The sequence below is a fragment of the Ambystoma mexicanum genome, chromosome 3p (genome assembly GCF_040938575.1).
Source record: "Ambystoma mexicanum isolate Mex_15411 chromosome 3p, UKY_AmexF1_1, whole genome shotgun sequence".
NCBI lineage: Eukaryota > Metazoa > Chordata > Amphibia > Caudata > Ambystomatidae > Ambystoma > Ambystoma mexicanum.
The window spans coordinates 801,855,460-801,877,126 of NC_090925.1; the positions used below are offsets into that span (position 1 = coordinate 801,855,460).

At 43.7% G+C, this 21,667-nt stretch overlaps 1 protein-coding gene across 7 annotated transcripts in view; it reads right to left on the bottom strand.

Annotated features, from left to right (window-relative positions):
- The window catches only part of LOC138580901 (gastrula zinc finger protein XlCGF57.1-like), a 314,301-nt gene that overhangs the window by 192,872 nt on the left and 99,762 nt on the right, over positions 1-21,667 (bottom strand). For 4 of the 7 annotated variants that reach the window (XR_011304367.1, XR_011304366.1, XR_011304370.1 and 1 more), the window contains one exon: positions 20,916-21,226. The exons of 1 other annotated variant lie outside the window; for it this stretch is intronic. The gene's annotated coding sequence lies outside the window, so the exon portion shown is untranslated. Of the gene's footprint in view, positions 1-20,915; positions 21,227-21,359; positions 21,472-21,667 lie in introns of those variants that run through there. 2 more of the 7 variants (XR_011304369.1, XR_011304372.1) reach the window with 1 other exon arrangement.

Consider the following 21,667-nt stretch of genomic DNA (forward strand, 5'->3'; position numbering starts at 1 on the left):
GAGCACCATGCATGCCTAGAGCATCCAGAATAGTGGGTGCCTGGGCTGGACCCAGGGCACAAGGGTTGGTCTGGGGGGCACAGACCAGCAATGACCTGCAGGGTTGTGGTCACACAGAATGGGGCCTGCAGGCCAGGGCCACAGGACAGTGATCACATGGTGTAGGCCTGCAGGCCCACAATGAGAGGCGGACACAGATGTTCATGGTTGGAGTCTGCAGCCATTCTGCTGCACATGCCTTAAGGGGCTCTTTTTATTAGCTTGTGTCATGGCCCATCTTAAAGGGACAATACACATGGGAGGGACAAATCCCCTTAAAGGGGTAATACACATGGGAGGGTCATATTTGGAGCTCTGTCCCAAAAACGGCATGATCTGGCAGATTTAACAGATGTAAGCAACAATGGGTCTCATTACAGGTCGGGCGGTCCCGAATTAACAGTGGCGGTAAACCCGGTAAACCAGGTCTGACCTGGCGGGTTTAACACCGCCCGCCTGCAGGCGGACGTTTTACCGCCTCGGTTACCGCCGGACTCGTAATGAGGCCCATTCTCCGTTCAGTCTGTCATGTAATAGCACATTGCAGCCTCATGTCCCTCTTGCTGCAGCAAAGAGTCTTGTGGCCGCAACATCAGCGGAAAATAAGGCGTCATTTGGTCCAGCCACGCCCGACTCACACGGAGGCATATACCTTCCAAACCAACACGGGTGAGTCGATGCACGGCTTACCCGCATAAAGTCACAGTCTAAACGAGTGGAAGAAGATAAATGGTGTAGCTGTGTGGAGCCCGCATAAGGTCACAGCGGAAATGAGCGAAAGAAGGCTAACAGTAAAGCTGTGTTGGGGCATGGTGTCTCCCTGCTGAATATTTCTGGGAGTGTATCGAGGACACAAGAGATAGAGCAGGTGAGACCGGCGTGCGAGGAAGAATATCAGCTGTTAAGACACAACCTGATGGAAATGAATTACTCTTTTCATCAGGTCTGGGGTAAATATAGAAAGGGATGCGTATTTCCTGCAAGTGCGATCCTCACGTGTGGTGGTGCGTTGAACTCCCGGAGGCTTCCTGATAGCTACTGGTGTGCTTACATTAGCAACAAGGTATAGCTGGATTTGTGCAAGGATACACACTTCAAAGGACCGCCCGGAATAACTACATTCAAGAAGCTCCCTGAACACACGCCGTAACTTTGAGCTTGCCGGCTCAGCAAGAAAATATACAAAAGGACCCTCTGTATTCGGGGAGGAGTTAAGTCATCATAAGTGAGCTCAGGGAGGAGGACACGGGGCAACAATATCCCGCAGATAGAGGAGCAAACTCTGGTGGACATATGAAAATCATCTGCACAGTGGTATATGCCCAGTTTATCTAGACACCATACCATTGCAAGAACATTGGGCCTTATGAAAGGTACAAAGGATTATATGCAGACGGTAAGACTTTATGGTTGCTAGTGATATTGACGCTGGTGCAACATTAAGGGTGGAGATCCTGGGAAAGGGATTGAGGGACCGTATGGAGCTGAAGACCTTATAATCCGCTGCACTCAGGCCCGGGTGTTGAAAGGGAACATCTGGGGCATTGTCCCTACTGGGACCATAGTGTGAAATAACAACTTGGAAGCACAGCCATTGGTACAATACTTGTTGTCTATTGAGGACCAGGGTGCCTGGTGTCCTAATTTTTCACACAATTCAAGATAAGGGACTTCTTTGATATGAGGCTGATCAGCCGTCACCAAAGTAAACACTGAAGGTTCTAAACAGACATTTAGACACACCTTATGAATATTAAAGTTGCATGGTGGGGTCTGCTATAGTGCTGGATAAGCTAACATAAGGTGACGACCCCCTTAAAATCTGAAGTAGCCACACGGCATGGGTTGTGATATAATGGAGAACCCAGCTGTAGCAGCAACCATGTGATAATTGGTACAACATCCAAGGTACACCGACGATCACTATAAAACTTGCGGCCACAGAATAGCCATACTTGTTCCTCTAAAGGAAGTCTTGGTGGGGGAGAACCGCACGAGTGCCGGGTACCCCATGCCGGGAACAAAGAAGAAGGCTGCTTTGACTGGACGCTCTATTACTCAAGAAAACAAGGGAAGCCCACTACAGGATATTTGGGCAAGGTCTTCGAGTGCTCAACAACCAGCTACTCCTACCCGATCTGCTGTCGCCTCGGAAGACATGGCGACCCTGAGAGAAGATTTTGCAAAGAGTTTTTAAGACTTCCAGAGTACATTCACGGTGTAATTCCAAATGCAGTTCACTGTATTTTACTATGGGGATAAAGCAAATTATCACAGATTTTCGAAAAGACCTGACGGATCTGGGTGGATTGCACTGATGCCAATGAAAGAGTGATATATGAATTGGCAAATGACAATCGGCAATCAGAGGAAATATTAGAACACTTAGCGAGATCGACTCACAACAATGTGAGGACTTAGAGAATAGGTCTCGTAGGGTGAATATCAGAGTGAGGAACCTCACTGAAACAGCGGCAGACCCAGAGTTGAAAGAAGCAATCTACAAAATCTTTAAAGAATGACTGGGGAATGTCAAGGAGGAGAAGATCTTACTTGATCATGACCCTGGGATGCGCCCAAGGGATGTACTGGCAGCGTGCAGTGATTTCCCACAAAAGGAACTCATATTAGGGCGCCCAGGCAAACAGATCCTATCCCATAGAATGGAGCAAGTACACAACTATCATGCTTCAAAAATGCAGAGAGATGCAAATTGTAGTAAAAATGCTGCAAATTGAAAACATAAAGTACAGGTGGGCATTTCCATTTGGCCTAATATTCGCATTAGACGAACAACAACACAGGATTTCTTCCCCGGCCGAAGGTATTGCCCTGATAGAAATTGAAGACGTAAGCGCCACTGTTGAGAATCCTCAGCCATATTTGGCTCGCCTGACGACAGAGACAACACACAAAAGAACGAACAGGGACAGGGGAGCTGTTACGCTCACCTGGTATCCACGGGGACGCCACCCAGCCGTAGGGACTCTGGTATTCTTCTCTGTGGTTCGAAGGTGTAACCAGCGGGGAAGTTCTGCCTGGAATACAGGTGGGCAATGTTCAAGACTGGGCAACTGGGGTAAGAAGCCCCCCACCACCCTCTATGCCCACAGCCCCTCTGGGCCTCTCCTCACCTTGTTGTTAGTTCAGGTGTGCTCTCCGTCCTGCCTTCTTGGCAGGGGCGTGTTGTCCTTTGTGGGCGAATGCGATCTAGTTACTTCACTGATGCCGGCCCGCTTTGAGTCCTTCAGGTAGGTCTTATTGCTGTTGTATATTGTTGTTATTCTTGCATGCCTTTCTTGGTTTAATAAATGTCTCTTTCTCTACCTTAGGTGCGCGGAAGTCCAGTGTGATGCATTGGCTGAATTGGGTCTCGCCGGTAAATGATGGCGTATAAAGAGCGCTATGATGCGGTAAGTAGGCGCTATGCGCAGCGCTATGATGCCTTGCCTTTACTAACCTGTTGCATTTTCTTTCCCATAGATCGCGGTGCTCACCCGGTGTGTGAAATCCCGAGGCGATGCTGGTTGAGGGGCGACTTGCGAGGTAAGCTTTTCGGCACAATTCGTTATGTTGTAAAGTTTCTAATATCTTGTTTCTTCCTTTTTTTGCAGATCCGTCGGTCCGGGAGAAGCGTTGATTCTAGGAAGCTGTCTGCTGGAGCTATAGGCAGCTAACGATGAAGATTACAGGTAAGCTGCTGCTGCTAACAATGTTCTTTTGTCTCCTTACAGATGCTGTTCTTCCAGGGTTCGCAGATACAGCTGAACACGATGAGCGTCACGTTGCAAGATTGCAAAGTAACGCAAAGCGTGTTATCCAAGCCGGGTGTGGTTATAGCTTCAAGAAAGTAGTCCAGGAAAAGTAGTTCCTAGGCTACCACACCCAAAACACTATACCGCATAGCTTGGTTCCAAGGAGCCAAGCTATGTAGATGCCTCCATGTTGGCTGGCACTTGAAATAATGTAGTTCCCTAAACACAAGTCTTTATCAAGTATGAGCCTGGCGCCAAAGGCACCAGGACTGGCCCCAAGAGGGCCTAGGCAAAGGATGCCTCAATTTGTTGGAGACCCGAGCCAAGACCCCTCCTGGCCCATGGGCTTGCCAGGGGGGTTTCTGGATGTGGGTCGTGACAGCACTCCCCCCAAGGCCCCTCTCATGGTGTTCCTTCTGTCCGGCCCAGGTTTAGCTTACTTTTTGATCAGACGTGGTGCATGAATGTTCTCATACGGTTCCCAGGATCTATCTTGGCATCCAAACCCTTTCCAATTGACTAGATAGTATAGCCTGCCCCTTGAATACTTGGAGTCCAGGATGCCTCTGACTTCGAATTCTGGTTCTCCGTCAATAAGTATGGGTTTTGGTGGTGTCCCAATCTGTGTAGCGGGCTGCATTGGTTTTAAAAGGGACACATGAAATACCGGGTGGATTTGTAGGTTAGGTGGTAAATCTAGTTTGACGGCCGCTGGATTAATAATTGCCTTGATGGCGTAAGGCCCTAAGTACCTGGGTTGAAAGGTCCGGGTTCCCTTGATGGGTACAAATCTGGCGGCCAGCCAAACCTTGTCTCCTACCTGATAGTCAGGGGCTTTTTTCCAGTGTGGATCGGCAAATTGCTTTTGCTTTTCTTTGGCGAGAACAAGATGTTTTTTGCCTTTTTGAAAGCCTGAGTGATGTTGGTGTGAAGGGTTTTTATTGCTGGCATTTCCAAACTGGCTGGGAGATCCAGTAATGAGGTACGTGGATGTCTACCATAAAGAGTATAAAAGGATGTTTGTCCGGTACTGGAATGCAAGGAATTGTTATATGCGTACTCGGCTATCCATAGTAAGTCTTTCCAGTCTCTTAGTTTGTGGTGCAACATGCACCGTAGGTATTGCTCGAGAGTCTGATTGGTCCTCTCGGTCTGACCATCCATTTGGGCGTGATGGCTAATAGATAGCCGGACGTCAATCTGCGCCATTGCACAACACTTTCTCCAGAAGTTGGAGACGAACTGGCTACCTCGATCGGAGATCAGGGCTGGTGGGAAGCCATGTAGTTTAACAATACCATCCAGGAACACTTTGGCTAAAGTGGATGCGTCAGGGAGGCCTTTGAGCGGAATAAAGTGTGCAATCTTTGAGAATAAGTCCACGACTAAAAGAATGGTGTTAAACCCTTGACTGGGAGGTAGGTCAGTGATGAAGTCGAGGGTAAGAGTGTGCCATGGAGTGGGAGGGATGTCCAAAGGTTGCAGGAGACCGGATGGTTTTTGTTTTTGCGACTTATTTTGTGCGCAGACTCCGCAGGACTGAATATATTGGATGACGTCTTTACGCCAGGCAGGCCACCAGAAGTTCTGTTTCACCTTGACCAGAGTTTTGGTGATTCCAGGGTGCCCTTCGATCAGAGAATCGTGGTAACCTGAAAAGATTTGTTGTTGTAAGTCCTTGGTGGGTACGTACAGACGATCCTTAAAAAAGGGTAAGTGATCTTTTTTGGAATATTGTTCCCCCTGCACTTGCCATGCAAGTAAAGTGTCAGGATTCATGGTTCGTTGAATCTCTTTTCTCAGCTCTGCTTGGGTTAAGGCCGTAGTGAGGCCCAAGAGTTTGTCTTCAAATATGATGGGGACTGGGTCTGGGGTTGTATATACTATGTCATCAGTGCCTGTACGAGAGAGTGCATCAGCTTTTCCATTCTTGACCCCTGGTCGAAATGTGAGGACATAATCATATTCGGCGAAGAAAAGGGCCCACCGCAATTGGCGTGAAGACTGGGCTTTAGCTATTTTAAGATATTGCAGGTTTCGGTGGTCTGTGATAACTGTAATGGTGTGTCTGGCCAACAGAAGGTAGTGCCGCCAGGCTTTAAAGGCGGATTTGATCGCCAGGAGTTCTTTGTCCGTGATGGCATAATTAGTCTTCGGAGGTGAGAATTATTTGGACCAGAAGGCCACTGGATGTAGCTGGCCGGTTTCTGGATCTCTCTGTGAGAGGACAGCTCCCATTGCTATACTGGAAGGGCGGTTTCCACGATATAAGGAAGATCTGGGTGAGGATGTTGCAGGATTGGCGTGGAGGTGAACCTTTTCTTAAGTTCCTGAAAAGCTTCTTTCTGCTTCTTCGGTCCAGGCACATTTTTTGTTGTTTTTTCGTAGCAATACAGTGATCGGGTGTACGACCTGAGAGAAGTCTGGTATGAACCTGCGATAGAAGTTCGCAAAGCCCAACATGCTTTGTACCCCTTTTACTGACGAGTGTGATGGCCATTTCAAAATGGCGTCTACTTTATGCAGGTCCATTCTGATGCCTCCTGGAGTAAGAATAAAACCCAGAAACTCAACTTCCGTGACGTGAAAAAACACTTTTCAAGCTTTGCATATAAACAATGTTCACGGAGCTTTGTGAGGACTGAACGGACGTGCTTGATATGATCCTGTTTCGAGGTTGAGTACACTAGGATATCATCTATGTACACTAGGGCGCAGACATCAATTAACTCTCTCAAGACGTCATTCATGAAATATTGAAATGCTGCGGGAGCGTTGCATAACCCAAAGGGCATGACTTGATATTCGTACAAACCGTATTTGGTACGAAAAGCAGTTTTCCATTCATCTCCGCTTCTGACCCGGACCAGGTGGTACGCTCCCCGAAGGTCCAATTTGGTGTAAATCTGGGCATCTTTGACCTGGTCCAGCATTTCAGGGATAAGTGGCAAGGGGTACCGGTTCTTCACGTGATCTGGTTCAATGCGCGGTAGTCAATAACGGTTCTTAAGTCCCCTTCTGTTTTCGGTACGAAGAACAAAGGACTGGCTGCAGGGGACATTGATGGACGGGTGAATCCGTTTGCAAGGTACTGGTCTAAATAAGACTTCAGATGAAGGTTTTCAGGTTCCGTAAGAGCATAGATTCTACCGCAAGGGACTTGAGCACCTGGGACAAGGTCGATCTCACAGTCATAGGGCGTGTGCGGCAGCAGCGTGTTTGCTTGGTCCTTCTGGAATACATCCTGGAAATCGTGGTATTCCTCAGGCAAGGTATTAGTTACTCCCAGGGTTGATGCTCTCGCTCCGGGAGTCGTAGAGATACTGAAAGCAAGTTTCTGTTCTTGATAATAACAGGCTGGGGAGGAGTCGCTGGGGAAGGTTAATTTCCTTGCCCACCAGTCAATCAAAGGGTTGTGAGCAACTAACCATGGCATCCCTAGTATGAGCCGGAATTGAGGTGCCATGATGAGATCGAACGAAATAAGTTCCTGATGTCCGTCCTGGCACAGCAAAGTTATCTTGGCCGTGCATTGGGTTACGGGTCCAGAAGCAATTTCTGTCCAATCCACCGTAGTTACCTTGTAGTTGGCTTGGAACATAGGGGAAGCCCGATCTCTGCAGTCAGGTCTTGATCTATATAATTCCCAACTGCTCCGCTGTCGATGTATGCTTCAACGGCATGCATTCTTCATGACCGTTGGTTATTAATTAAGATCACCGGTATTGCAAAGTGTGAGGTCGGTGGCTCTTTTCTCTCACTCGACAAACTGACCTCTACGTTTGCCGAGCTGGGTAATTTTCCGATATGGATTCCTTCTCTTCATCTTTTTCCGTGGCCCCGACGATCTTCCTTGGAGGTTTCACTGGGTAGTCCTTCAGGAAATGTCCTGGTTTTCCGCTATACAGACATAGTTGTTATTGTCTCCTTTTATCTCGCTCTTGTTTTGTAGTGGAGGTCGTACCCCTGCGATTTGCATGGGCTCCACAGTATTTTCTTGCACTCAAGTTGCATTGTCTCTAGGTCGAACATACACAGCCCGAGGGTCCATTTTGGAACGGTCTGCTTTTTGGTCTTGCAACCAGTGGTCTAGTTGAACAACCAAATCTATGAATTCAGAACAGTTTCTGGGAGGATCAACCACTTGAGCTAGAACGTCTTTTAATTCGCCTCGTAAGCCCCAGTGAAACAACGTGGTTCTTTTATTTTCAGGCCACCTAGCTTCAGCAACCAATCTGTTGAAAATGGCAATATACGTTAACAAGTCCTAATTCCCCTGTCGGAGGGAAAGGAGTTCATTGTCCACTGCTTGCTCTCGGGGATGGCGAGCAAAAAGATTTTCCATTTCCCTCTGAAATCCCCAAAGTCATGTAATAAAGGATCATCATGGGTTACCAATGGTACTGACCAATCTGCTGCGCTACCACTCAGGTATGATAAAACAAAGGCTTCCCGAGCTTGGTCATTTGGGAATGCTCCAGGCCTGCAAAGAAAGTGAAGGCGACACTGATTCATGAAAGCTGTGTATTTCCGTGGATCACCTGCAAACCTCTCCGGTGGTGCCAAAGGAACTGTTCCGGGTAACATGATTTGTACCGGAGTAGAGGTAGTGGATGGCATGGTAGGATTTTGCATTGTTGGGTTGTTTCCAGCTAGAGGCGTCTGTCCTGCTTGTGATTGTAAGCATTGCCTGCTAATTTCTTCAGTGCGCTCTTTGGTCACTAATGAGTCTCTCCGGTGAGCGTTAGTCTCTTGTCGGGCCGAATGAACCTTGGCACAAAGTTCTCCTAACAATTAGGCCAATAGCTCCAATTCTTATGTCTCCATGGTGCCCAAGTGGATTGGTTTGGCATGCTTCGCGTTCTGTTACGCTCACCTGGTATCCATGGGGACGCCACCCAGCCGTAGGGACTCTGGTATTCTTCTCTGCGGTTCCCAGGTGTAACCAGCGGGAAAGTTCTGCCTGGAATACAGGTGAGAAAGCTTTCGACCGTATTGAATGGACATATCTTTTAAGTACATTGAAAGGCTTTGGTTTTGGAGATACCATGATCGGATGGATAAGACTGCTGTATTCCCGGCCGACTGCTTGTGTTCGGACTAATGGCATGGACTCGGGCATTTTTGAACTTGGGAGAGGGACGAGGCAAGGCTGTCCACTGTCGCCAATTCTGTTTGTGATCGCCATGGAATTGCTGGCTGTGAGGATAAGAGAAGAGGATAGAATTGAGGGCGTACGCTTTGGTGCAGCCTCCCAGAAAGTTTGGTTGTATGCGGATGACATGCTGGTGGTGGTTCAGAATGTGGAGAGCTCCATTCCTGTGCTGATGGAGTTGATCGATGTGTTCAACAAGGTTTCTGGATACAAGATCAATTGGACCAAGTCGGAAGCGCTGCCGGTATCAACCACTTGCACTGTTTTGAAGATGCAGGGTTTTCCCTTTAAGTGGTGTCCGAATAAGATGAGATACCTTGGGATTTGGCTAACGAATGATGTCTCGAAAATAATGGATGTCAATATTACACATGTGATTCAATCTTTGGAGGTGGACCTGAAGAGATGGAATGCACTTAAATTGAGTCTCTGGGGGAGAGTGAATGCCATCAAAATGACATCAACACCGCGAATCAACTATGTGCTCAGTGTGCTTCCCCTGGACGTAAAGAAGGGCCATTGGCGGAAAATTGAGAGTTTAATCCAGTCTTTTCTCTGGGAGAACAAACAGCCACGCCTCAGCTTGTGGAAATTGCAGCTGCCCCAAGACTGTGGAGGTTTGGGGGTTCCTGACTTTGAGAATTATCATTTGGCCTTTGGAGCCAGGCATCTGGTTCCATTTATTGAAGATTCGGAGGATGTTTGGACGCTGGCGGAATCAAGTAGTTCTTCTCCGTTGCCGCCTAGGGCCATACTGTCCACGGTGGATGGATCTGGTTATCGCTCATTTCCGCCGACAAGATTCCTGAGAACTTGTTGGAGGGAACTATGGAAGAAAAGTAAGCGTAAGGTATGTGATAATGATTACATCCCTATCTGGTTGAATCCAGGTATTTTGCTGAATGGGAGGCCGCTATTGTGGTTGACTGGCTCCTGAGTAGTGTACTATGGTTGAGTGATCTGATGGAAGACGGCAAATGGATCAGCTATAGAAGACTTTCACAAATTAAAGATCTCAGAGACTGTACAGTGGGTGAATACAGAAAATTGAGAGGTTTGCTGCGGAACCAGAGAACTGTTGATGGCGGTGGTTGGCAGTTATGGCTACCTGAATATAAGACATTAGGTGGTATGGCGTCCAAAGTATATAGAAATCTGAGCCAACAGTACACGCCAGCAGAGGGGTTGTTAACTAAGTGGTCTGAGGTCCTTGGCTCTGATATGACTGTGGAGAGGTGGAGGTTTCTTTGTAAAAACGTAACTCTGACATCCATTAATCTTGGAGAACAATGCCACCAAATAAAAATTCTTAATAGAGTGTTTTGGACTCCCCAGAGACTTTATGCGAGAGGGATGATTGACTCAGAGTCCTGTTGGAGGTGTAAGCATGATGTCGGCTCCTTTGAACACTTGATCTGGGACTGTTATGAACTGAGGACATTTTGGAGGAGTGTCACTGAAAAGATTAATGAGGTTCTATTACTGCCAGAGGATTTTGATTATAACACTATCATCTTGGGTGAGGATGATAATGTGGAAGATCTCCCTTATCCACAGAAATGCTGGTTTTTTAGGGCTACAAATTCTGCGAAAAAAATTGTTTTGAGAAAATGGAAATGTGATGAGAGACCGACCTGTTCAGAATGGGTGGAGGACTTGAGGCAAGTGGCCAGAATTGAGAAGGTTATCCTTCGCAGGAACAAAAAGTTGAAATTGTTTGATGATATGTGGGGTGGGTTTTTGGATGACATGTGATAATAAGTTGGCCTGTTTTGCTTTTTAGATTCTGTGAAGGTTGGGGATGGATATGGGGTGTGGATTCTATGCAATGAGTTCTACGATTACAATGCTGATAAGTTTGTTGCTTGTATGTTTTCTATAAAATTCAATAAACTTAATAATAAAAAAAAAAAATAAAAAGGAATACAGGTGGGCAATGTTCAGGACTGGGCAACTGGGGTAAGCAGCCCCCCACCACCCTGTATGCCCACAGCCCCTCTGGGCCTCTCCTCACCTTGTTGTTAGTTCAGGTGTGCTCTCCGTCCTCCCTTCTTGGCAGGGTCGCGTTGTCCTTTGTGGGCGAATGCAATCTAGTTACTTCACTGATGCCGGCCCGCTTTGAGTCCTTCAGGTAGGTCTTATTGCTGTTGTATATTGTTATTCTTGCATGCCTTTCTTGGTTTAATAAATGTCTCTTTCTCTTCCTTAGAAAGTCCTTCCTTCCTTAGGAAGTCCAGTGTGATGCATTGGCTGAATTGGGTCTCGCCGGTAAATGATGGCGTATAAAGAGCGCTATGATGCGGTAAGTAGGCGCTATGCACAGCGCTATGATGCCTTGCCTTTGCTAACCTGTTGTCTTTTCTTTCCCATAGATCGCGGTGCTCACCCGGTGTGCGAAATCCCGAGGCGATGCTGGTTGAGGGGCGACTTGCGAGGTAAGCTTTTCGGCACAATTCGTTATGTTGTAAAGTTTCTAATATCTTGTTTCTTCCTTTTTTTGCAGATCCGTCGGTCCGGGAGAAGCGCTGATTCTAGGAAGCTGTTTGCTGGAGCTTTGGGCAGCTAACGATGAAGATTACAGGTAAGCTGCTGCTGGTAACAATGTTCTTTTGTCTCCTTACAGATGCTGTTCTTCCGAGGTTCGCGGGTACAGCTGAACACGATGAGCGTCACGTTGCAAGATTGCAAAGTTACGCGAAGCGTGTTATCCAAGTAGGGTGTGGTTTAAATAACTTCAAGAAAGTAGTCCAGGTAAAGTAGTTCCTAGCTACCATACCCAAAACACTATACCGCATAGCTTGGTTCCAAGGAGCCAAGCTATGTGGATGCCTCCATGTTGGCTGGCACTTGAAAAAAAATTAGTTCCCTAAACACAAGTCTTTATCAAGTATGAGCCTGGTGCCAAAGAGGGCCTAGGCAAAGGATGCATCAATTTGTTGGCGACCCGAGCCAAGACCTCCCCTGGCCCATGGCTTGCCAAGGGGGTTTCTGGATGTGGGTCGTGACAGCAGCCTGGCGTACTAAATGACTTAACTGGACTCAGTGGAGCCCTCATCTTGAAGGTCTGCAGCATATGTACAAGAAGTGACTGCAACTGAAAAATAACTAAGGGAGCTCTTTGAATGTGCTGCCATATATTTTGCGTATCTGAAGGCAAGGGATGGGACATTCCAACTTTGAATCTGTGGAGTGGAGGTGAAGAGGGTTTTCGGATACCCTAAGGGGAACCCTGGTGGAAGTGGTGGCCCACGATGGAGGGGTGATGGTCAGAGGTACTCTAGGTACAAAGGGTCACAGCAGGGTGGAGGAGGGGGGTGGCAAGGGAATAGGGGGCTAAGGGTTGGAAATGTTAGGGGGTGGGACAATGTTTGGGGAGAAGGGAGTGGAAAAACCTTAGCTGCTTCAGGCGATATATGTATGGTACAAGTTCATGGAAGGGGGCATTGGTTGTAAACAGATTAAAAATGTTACGCATTCAAGTTATTTCCAATAATGTTCAGGGGCTAAATACCTCAGTCAAACTCAAAAGAATAGATGGGTTTCTAACTCGGCATCGGCCTGATGTTTTAGTTTGGCAAGAAACCCATATCAAACAACAAGATAAATCATGTCTGCATATACAACACTATCCTACTATTGTACAGGCAAATGCGCAGAAGAAAGTGGCAGGTGTTCTAATTGCAATCAGGAGGGGGACACATATCAAAATAGTCACCACCAAGGCAGATAGGGAAGGCCGGTTCCTCTTTATTGTTGCTGAAATAGAAGCAATTAAAATAACCCTGGTGTCAATTTATGCACCAAATACAGGCCAGGATATTTTTCTCAAGCAAACACTAATGAAGGTGGAAACATTTATGGTAGGGGAATGGTTGAAATTCGGGGATTTCAATCTGGCTTCGGACCCGCACAAAAGCTTGAGAACTCAATACACACGGCTCCTCCTCCGCAAGGGCTACGTAATAGAATTGAGCAGTTGGCGACCTCCGATGTATGGGTAACACTGAAAGGGTCAGAGAAAGGATACACACATAACTCTCATGTCCATAAATCGTTCCCACAAATGGATTATATTTGGTCCTATGCCTCGTTGCTGGGTTATAATTCAAAATTGGAAGCACTCCCGATTACATTATCGGATCATGCTCCGCTGGAGCTGGTGCTTCTCCTTCCTAGGACACCCCCAGCAATATGGTCATGGGTCTGCCCCTCAGCACTTTTTCGGGATCAGGTTATGAGGGAGGAATTGGGGGGAAAAATCTTGGAATTCTTTGAGCTGAATGATACTGGGACGATAGCGATAGACACATTATAGGATGCTTTTAAGGCTACGTTTCGTGGGGAGCTAATCTCAGTTGGGGCCGCTAGACTTAAACAACGGATGGCCATCAAGTCCGAACTGGAAATGGAACTGAAGGAAATTATGAAAAAAATGGAGACGGATGGGGGCCTGGCGATTAAAAAGGCATATAGAAATGTAAAGGGGAGGCTACATCTTATGCTAACATCTAAAGCAGAAAAAGCTCTATTATACGAAAAGCCAAAGTATTATATACAAGCAAATGAAGTGGACCGCTTGTTGGCTAGACAGCTAAGGCAAACTCAAGCTTCGCAAACGATTATAGGGGTAAAAGACAAGTATGGGGAGCTAGTTACGACAACCGCTCAGATACTGACACAATTTGTAGAATTTAACTCCACACTTTATCGATCAGACAGCCCTGATGCAGCAGCCCAAAAGAAAATGTTGTGTTCAGTCACGCATCCGGGTATCACAGCCCAGGTACGTGAATGATTAGAACACAAGATAACAACTGATTAAGCTTTGCACGTCATCCGAAATCTTCCCACGAATAAGGCCTCCAGTCCGGATGGATACACAGCGCTGTTCTATAAAACATATATTGAAATTATCACCCCAGGACAGACCAAATTATATAACTCATTTACAGAAATAGGCCATATAACCCCGCCAATGGAGGATGCTAAAATGATTCTCTTTCCTAAACCTAATAAAGATCCCACAGCATGTGGATTATACCGTCTTATCGCCCTGATCAATTTGGACGCGAAAATGTATACACAAATCTTGGCTAACAGACTAATAGACATCTTACTGTCCTTAATTCACCCTGATCAATCTGGGTTTATTAAGCATCGGCAAACGCATGGTCACATTAGAAGGATTTCCATTCATTTGAAAAAATTAGCAAGAAAAGACAACTAGCGCTCTTCTTATCAGTGGACGCAGAGAAAGCGACTGATAGGGTGAGTGGTCGTTTGTATTTCAAACCTTAGAGGCAATGGGATGCAGCCCCAAATTTATGAAAATGATTCAAGTGAACTATATGTATATAGTTCACTTGAATCATTTTCATAAATGAATCTTGCTAACCTAATCTTGGGTCTACCCCAAGATTAGGTTACCAATAAATGGTCAGATATCCAATTCAATCATGTTATGTCATGGAACAAAGCAGGAATGCTCGTTGTCCCCTCTCTTGTATGCAATCTACTTAGAACCCCATCTAATTAAAATCCGACAGTCATATCTAATACAAGGGATACCGTTTGGGTCAGAAAAACATATGATTATTGCATATGCTGATGATATGTTGGTCACAGTGACAAACCCGGTTGAATCACTTAAGGAGGTCACACGGACACTCGAAGAATTTAGCAAGGTGGCGGGTCTGAAAAATAAACTATACAAAATCTGAAATAATGAATTTATCTTGCAAGTAACCCAGTAAACACGAAATTTGCATGGGCTACAGATAATATTAGATTATTAGGCGTGAACCTAACCAAATTGCTGCAATCTATGTATAAAGTAAATTTTGCCCCTATCCTTTTAGAAATACAAAGCTTACTGTCGCGGTGGGGCTCACTAATGATCACCTGGCTGGTTCGGATAAACGCTGTAAAGATTTCAATACTCCCAACGTACTATATTTCTTTCAGGCTCTCCCTATACCCTTACCGCAATTTTTTTTTTGGGAAAGTTTGATCTCAAAATTTTATTTGGAACAATAAAACCCCAGGTGTAGCCATGAAATTATGAATGACTCCTTCACTTATGGGGAGCCTGGGACTTCCCAACTTTGTAAAATACTATTAGGCGGCACACTTACGGGTGCTGAAAGAATGGGTAGCCTCAATGACCCAAAAAATATGGGCCAAAATGGAAAAGGCAATTTGTGGTCTGCAAATTGCAGAACTTCTGTGGCTTCCCAAACACGATCGTCCATTGAACATGCATACTAGTCAAATAACTAATTTGGTTTAAAATATATTGGATAGGGCGGTTAAGCATTACCAGATTACTACTTATATCTCCCCTTTTTCACCAATATTTAACAACGTGTAGTTCAAACCAGGCATTGAAAAGGTATCCTTTACGAAATGGAAATAGACAAAATGTAATAAGATCAGAGATATGTTTCAGGGCTCGGACTTCATTCAGTTTGAACAATGTAAAAGGGAGTTGGGGCTAACGGAATTGGAAAGATATCAATACTTTCAGGTTCGGCACTGGCTACTGGCTGCCCCGAATAAAGCCGCAGTCCTCCGACCGTTAACTGCATTTGAGAAATTTATGATTTCAAATCCAGGAGAGAAATCTCTTATATCGAACCTTTATCGCCTGCTACAAGACGTGGTCCAAGAAGGCAATTTGAAATATGTTCAGGGATGGCATCAGACCCCGGAATTTTGATAATAACTGATGGGAATTGGTTCCCCAGAAGAGAGAGAATGGCCAAAACATAAACGCAATTCACAGATCATACTAAGGGTGGCAGCATTGGTGGTGATTGTCCAACATTGAAAAGACAAGGATCCACCACATTTACATGATTGGTTCATGAAGTTATGGAACTTTAATGCTTTAGAATGGTTGACATACACAAATCACGGTGCGCAGCAAGCTTTTACAAAAGAATGGGAAATTTTATGGCAATTCTTACAAGCGATTCCAACATCGCACTCTGCCCACATACGCTGCACATTTTAGGTATTGCATCGACCTTGACTCTTGGGGGACATTATGATTTGCCAGTAGGGGTGGGAGGGAAGGAGAGAAAGGGTAAAGGGGGGTGTCTATCGGGGGGTTTACATTTATTGTTTGTAAAATTTAAAATGCCAAGAAAAAAAAGAAAAAAAAGAAGTTTACAAAGCAGTTTAAACTTGCATTGAGCGTTCACTTAAACAGCAAGCACATTTCTTCGTGGGCGTGTAGTGTGCCTGGGAGGGGCGTGGCGATGGGGTTTGTGGCGGTCAGGGAGACCAGCAAGGAACATAGTTCCACTACTTCTTTTCATACACTTCGACCACTGTCCTTTACAGAAGATGCACGTGTGTTGCTGCCGGACAGCTGTACTGTACTACACCCACTGTATGATAGGGTATTGGTCACAGTTGATTCTTTCCATTCAATATACAGTACAGCAGGGGTCCCCAAACTTGTGTGTGTGATGAGAAAGATTTGCATGTCAAATGAAATGGTGAGCAACATCTATTTTTCGACGTAACTTATTGGCGCTTAGTTGGCGGAAAGATTATTGCAATACAATTTAGAAATGTAATAAATATAAGACTGCTAATAGAACATTTTTATTTACTGTACTTAATATTTATCTACACCACGTGCAATTCTATTAAAGGAAAATTGCAAGGCCTTAAACTTCATTTGACATTAAGTGGTTGCTTAGAGGAAAGTATGAGGAAGTTGAGAGGACATTTTTAGATGGATGGGACCAGTCAAGTTGTTCAAGCGGACGGAGGATAGTACAAGGGTAATATGCTGGTCTTGGAAGCAAGACCGCGCAGAGCAACAACGGTTTGAATCCCGGATCTGTGCTTAGAAACCAAGCTCAGGGATTTAGTGCCTTTATAAAAAAAATAAAAAAGAAAATGTTAAAAAGAAAATATATATATCGTAGGACTATATAAACTTCACCAGCGGCTGTACGTTCTTGAGCTAAATATTAGAAATGTAGTGCATGTGTTTGGACAGTAAAATTGGTTGCAAATGGAGCACTGATTTTCAGGTGTACTTTGGGATCCTGCCTGGGGATTTTCCAGGATCTTTAGTGGCAAATGATTCGTTCCTAAGCATACGAGACCAGCTCAGTCATTGATTACTGTAGCGTGGACTGTGTTTTCTTCAGGAATGTTATGAATGTTTGCATTTCTGATTTAACAGAGAGTGATCACGATCCTCTTCAGTTAATATTCCAATGGCCAGGGGTAGACATCACAAAGAAAATGTCCTACAGCCAGAGAGGCTGATTGGTGAGGCCTACGCAATGACAAAGAGGCATTGGAAAGAATTCCTAATTCCTAAAAATTAAGATATTCTCTTAAAACATTTAAAACAGTTCAGAGGCCACAAAGGAAAGTGTCAGATTGAGTTTTTGGTTGAAAGCATCCGGAACAGAGCCATCAGCAAACAGCGTCCCCAACAATATCTTAAAACCTCAGCAGCAGGGGAGGGCTTAGTACAGTGGACCACTGCTTCACTCTGAGCACCATTATGATCATGAAGAAATATGTTAAGGTTAAGGGAGGGAGGGAGATTATTTGTGGCTTTTTACAAATTTGGAGAAAGCATTTTTTTTGATTGATAGAAATATTGTGGCGTAATTTACATTTTATTGGGGTCCCTAATGGTTTGTTAAATGTTATCCAACTGTGATACGCAGACATCTTAGCAACTGCCCGATATACAAGATCGGGGAATTATACTTTGTTTTTCCCCACCAATAAAGGTGGACAGCAGGGATATAATTTGTCCCCAATTTATTTATTTCAGACTTTGGCTCTACTTCTCTTAGGAAAGTGAATCTACCCTCTATGAAGGGTACCTTTTTATAGCATGCTTCTTTATGCCGATGACCCAGATATTTTGGACTTAACCCCGGCAGGTCGCCAACAGGGCCTGCTTTACACAAATGACTAAACTGAAATTAAATATCATAAAAACAAAAATGATGGTGTTCGGAGAAAGGGTGAAACCGTGTAGCTAGTTTTTAAATGAATGTTGATATGAGGAGGTAGTCTCATTTTTATTTGGGCCTACTCTTCTCAAATAACAGTGCTTGGGTCATCATTTTAAGAAGACAGCTGAAAAGGCATCATTAAGGATTAAAGAGCTTTTTACAATTTTATTTCATGCTTTGGGCATTCAGATTGGACAAGTGCCTGGAGGTATATAAGGCAAAGGTCTGTTTCATGATTTCTTATGGCAGAGAAATCTGGGTGGTTCGAACTGTCAGTTCCTGGAGGGGTTGTAAAATAACTTCCTGTGTCAAATAGCAGGTCTCCTGCCAGGTAAACCTAGTAGCACCTTATGAGCTGAATTGGGGGTGTTCATTTTGAAGGTGTTGGGCCAGTTAAGATTTTGAACTTATTTTTTAACAGGACATCTGTGATTTTCTGCTAATCATAAAGTGAATTTCAGTGTAAATGTGATTGCAGCCTCCCCTGGTGAACAAAAATACTTGTGGTATTTGGGGTTATAGGGCACTGTCCATTTGGATAGGGGAGGGGTTGGGATATAACTAAATTTGTAACATTAAGTTAACTCAAAATATCTCTTAAAACAAGAGCTTGTCCGATGGGGAGAGTTAGATGTCCATAATATACATAAGCTGCCCTCTTTTGCTTTATATGCAGACTTACGTACACATATAGGAGGGCAAGGAGAAGTCTTAGAAATAAGATCCCCAGAATGGAGGATTCTAATGCTGATTGTATGTTTAAATGTACCCAATAAATGAAGATGTGCAGGAGAAAGCACAAAGTGTGCCTGCAAAATGGGAGTCAATGAAGAATTGGTTTATCTTCTGTTAATTTATCGTTGTTTGTTTTGCATAAGCGTGGATATGCATGCAAGCTATGTTTTATATAATTAACTAGCTGATATACCAGGCGTTGCCTGAGATTTCATTCTCCCATAGGTACTGTTTTTTAGAAATACCTTAAGGTAGCATTATGCTTTTCAGAAAGGCTCCATAAGAAAGGTGAAAAGAAAATTTCACTACATTTTTTGATTATTTAATATTTAAAAAATGTTTTCTTATAAAGAGTACACCATTCTTTTTTCTTCTTCAAAACTCATTCTGAAGCGTATTAATGTACGCGGGAAAAACATTGAGACTCCTGAGCAGCATGATGGGTGACATGATGCCGACGGTGCCAACAACTATGGACCTAAAGTTTAATATTAACAAAGTGCATGTTCATTGTAAGGCTTGTTTATAAACAAACATTTATTTTTCTTCCAGTTGGAGCAAAGATATACAACTGATTCAGAAAACCCACTCTAGAACATATGACATATAAGTGCACGTGGGAGAAACATGAATATTCCAAGTTGATACCAGTGCACTTGATTGACTAGCCCTGTGCCTTGTTGATTGTGATACCAAATTCCAGCCTGACCGGGAACTGTAGGCGCTTGAAACTGAATGGCATATCGGTCGCAATGAGTGGAATACGGGGGATGAATACATCTTCTCCTGTTCCCTTCCCAGTGAACATTTACATTACATTGGCCAGCTAGCACTATTCGTAAGAGAGTAACGGAAATGCCTGTGCACCACTTTATATATCAACAATTTGGAAACTTCTGGAATTCCACGTGCCTTCACCTCTGCCTCTCAGGTTCATTCGCCTCCAATACGCCTCGCTTGCATGCACCACTTTATATATCAACAATTTGGAAACTTCTGGAATGCTACCTTCCTTCCCTTTTGCCGCTCAGGTCCATTTGCCTCCCACACAGCTCGCATTCACCGGCCATACTCCTTCGCCTTTTGACTCTCATACACCTTCACCTCCCAAACGCCTACGTTTCGCCAATCCACAAACCCACAAACAAACACATTTTTACTTTTATATATATATATTGTAATGATCAGGTTTTCATATATAGCTTTTTGAATACGTTAAATCTGCTTTTTTATTTTGGACTTGAACTATATGAATTTTATGAAATATGATAAATGTTTTTAAATGTTGCAAATGTAATGAAGAAATATGATTCAATAATTATTGATTGAGTATTACTGGTAATGACATGGTAGGCTTTAAAGATCACTTCACAAGAGCTTTGAAGGTTAACTCCAAAGTATTATTTTGGCATTTAATGGCAAATAGTGCATTTCAAAGCACCTGAAGCCTGTTACCTTGCTGAAAGAGTGGTTAGGAATAAAAATAATATATTTCTGAAGGATTTAGAGCCTCTTTTCTCTGCCCAAACTAATTTTTACACAAAACATAGTGGTAAGCATTGGTCAAAATAATGAGCATATGACAGCCACTTCATAGAGGGGTGTGGCGGTGTTAAATAGGTACTTGTATTAATTCATTGGCTTGTTAATTTAAACTTATTAACAGTAACTTAATTGGATTTGCATATAGCACAAATTAGTTATGAAAAATGTGGCATGTGAAAAATGTTATCCATGTGCCAGATGGGCAGAGTATCAAATGATGACACTTTTTCCACTAGGACATAGTAATAATAAATATAGATGGCACTAAAAGTAATATTTCTGATAAATGTAATGCATGGTGGCATCAAACACAAACCTTACTTGTACAAAAACTAGAACATGCAAATTATTTAATAAAGGAAGGTTAAGTATGCATGCCACTTATTTGTCCATTATGCTCCTACTAGCTGTACAAAGGAACAGAATATGAACATATTTTCCAGGATACAAACATGGTTCAATTATGTTGCTCATTAATACATTTTTCAGCTGGGAAAAGTATCTGAAGATTGCAATACTAATGTCTGGACTAAAGCAGCCCAGAGCACTCCCAGCACTCACTCAATATTTGTGAACCTAGTGTTCAACAACTCTCAAGTAATGTTGTCAAAAAATATTCTGAACCAATCTTCAATTAGACAGGATATTTGTATACATAAAAGAAAAGAGCAGACATACCTACTGTCTTAGTATAAGGTCAAAGCTTTATACATTATTTGGATCCTACTGCCACATAAATCATTGACAAACATCAACAAAAAATACAATCTCGATATCAATAAAGCACTCCAGACAGTTCTCCTGCTTATCACAAACAGGTCATTAGGAGAAAGAGTCTTTGTCACATTCATAGAACTCCAGTTCTTGATAGGTAGTTAGGCAATTGGTATGTAAATAAAGTTATTTCAAACAGAAATGAGGGTATCAAGCTGGTAGAAAAACTCCCACATGTTTTGGGCTTTGTGTTCCATTATCAAGGAAAACCCTTCAAATACCTAGAGCAAAAAATAATAGAGAGACATCCAATTATTATCATGTTTAAAAAATGTTTTTCATTGTATCCTTAATAAATCAGCATTTCTAGTAAAGTCACATCGCCAAAGATAAATACAATACAATTTTAACTACCTCAAAGTCTACCTTAAATCGCCAGTTAGACTTCACATTGTCCATAGTAGTCACCCAAACTGGAGAAAAGTAAAGGAAAATCCTCTAATATTCTGGAGAAAGGAGATAACCTCTGCGTGTGATCCATACCACAGACCAGGTAGACAGGTGAAAAGGCGAAAGAAAAGAACGCATTCAAAAAATTATTCAGTAAAGAAATGTGGTAGTACACACATAATAAACAAAATGAAAAACTCGATACGCCCATAGTGCCCTTAATAAAAAAACGACCTCATGTCACCCATGCAAAAGTCATGAAAATCCTAAAA